The following is a 1,915-nucleotide window of genomic DNA, read 5'->3' as shown; positions in this document are numbered from 1 at the left end:
TCCAACACTGTCAACTGTTACAAACACATAGTGATCAATCATCTGAACTACTGTTGTTAACCTGTACTAACCAACACTGTCAACTGTTACAAACACATAGTGATCAATCATCTGAACTACTGTTGTTAACCTGTACTAACCAACACTGTCAACTGTTACAAACATATAGTGATCAATCATCTGAACTACTGTTGTTAACCTGTACTAACCAAAACTGCCAACTGTTACAAATACATAGTGATCAATCATCTGAACTTCTGTTTTATCTGTTCTAACCAACATTGTCAAGTGTTACAAACACATAGTGATCAATCATCTGAACTACTGTTGTTAACCTGTACTAACCAACATTGTCAACTGTTACAAACACATAGTGATCAATCAGCTGAACTACTGTTGTTATCTGTACTAACCAACATTGTCAACTGTTACAAACACATAGTGATCAATCATCTGAACTTCTGTTTTATCTATACTAACCAACATTGTCAACTGTTACAAACACATAGTGATCAATCATCTGAACTACAGTTATTATCTATACTAACCAACACTGTCAACTGTTACAATCACATAATGATCAATCATCTGAACTTCTGTTGTTAACCTGTACTAACCAACACTGTCAACTGTTACAAACACATAGTGATCAATCATCTGAACTACTGTTGTTAACCTGTACTAACCAACACTGTCAACTGTTACAAACACATAGTGATCAATCATCTGAACTACTGTTGTTATCTGTACTAACCAACAATGTCAACTGTTACAAACACATAGTGATCAATCATCTGAACTACTATTGTTATCTGTACTAACCAACAATGTCAACTGTTACAAACACATAGTGATCAATCATCTGAACTACTGTTGTTTCTGTACTAACCAACACTGTCAACTGTTACAAACACATAGTGATCAATCATCTGAACTTCTGTTGTTATCTGTACTAACCAACACTGTCAACTGTTACAAACACATAGTGATCAATCATCTGAACTTCTGTTATTATCTGTACCAACCAACACTGTCAACTGTTACAAACACATAGTGATCAATCATCTGAACTTCTGTTTTATCTATACTAACCAACACTGTCAACTGTTACAAACACATAGTGATCAATCATCTGAACTACAGTTATTATCTATACGAACCAACACTGTCAACTGTTACAAACACATAGTGATCAATCATCTGAACAGTAGTTGTTAACCTGTACTAACCAACACTGTCAACTGTTACAAACACATAGTGATCAATCATCTGAACTTACTGTTGTTAACCTGTACTAACCAAAACTGCCAACTGTTACAAATACATAGTGATCAATCATCTGAACTTCTGTTTTATCTGTTCTAACCAACATTGTCAAGTGTTACAAACACATAGTGATCAATCATCTGAACTTCTGTTTTATCTGTTCTAACCAACATTGTCAACTGTTACAAAGACATAGTGATCAATCATCTGAACTTCTGTTGTTAACCTGTACTAACCAACACTGTCAACTGTTACAAAGACATAGTGATCAATCATCTGAACTACAGTTATTATCTATACGAACCAACACTGTCAACTGTTACAAACACATAATGATCAATCATCTGAACTTCTGTTATTATCTGTACTAACCAACACTGTCAACTGTTACAAACACATAGTGATCAATCATCTGAACTACTGTTGTTAACCTGTACTAACAAACACTGTCAACTGTTACAAACACATAGTGATCAATCATCTGAACTTCTGTTTTATCTGTTCTAACCAACACTGTCAACTGTTACAAACACATAGTGATCAATCATCTGAACTACTGTTTTATCTGTACTAACCAACACTGTCAACTGTTACAAACACATAGTGATCAATCATCTGAACTACTGTTGTTAACCTGTACTAACCAACA

The 1,915-nt window shown here is 34.4% G+C and overlaps 1 long non-coding RNA gene across 1 annotated transcript; it reads right to left on the bottom strand.

The window, feature by feature from the left end:
- Window positions 1-36: 36 nt before the first annotated feature.
- Window positions 37-1,207, bottom strand: LOC111084358. Its single transcript, XR_002609514.1, has 2 exons — window positions 608-1,207; window positions 37-538 (listed from the first exon to the last, which is right to left on the bottom strand). It is a non-coding gene; the product is annotated as an uncharacterized LOC111084358 (long non-coding RNA).
- Window positions 1,208-1,915: the final 708 nt, after the last annotated feature.

Source organism: Limulus polyphemus, unplaced genomic scaffold, assembly GCF_000517525.1.
Source record: "Limulus polyphemus unplaced genomic scaffold, Limulus_polyphemus-2.1.2 Scaffold18235, whole genome shotgun sequence".
NCBI classification, from domain to species: Eukaryota; Metazoa; Arthropoda; class Merostomata; order Xiphosura; family Limulidae; genus Limulus; species Limulus polyphemus.
The sequence above is the reverse complement of the archived record's forward strand: the minus strand, read 5'-3'. Positions and strand labels throughout refer to the sequence as shown.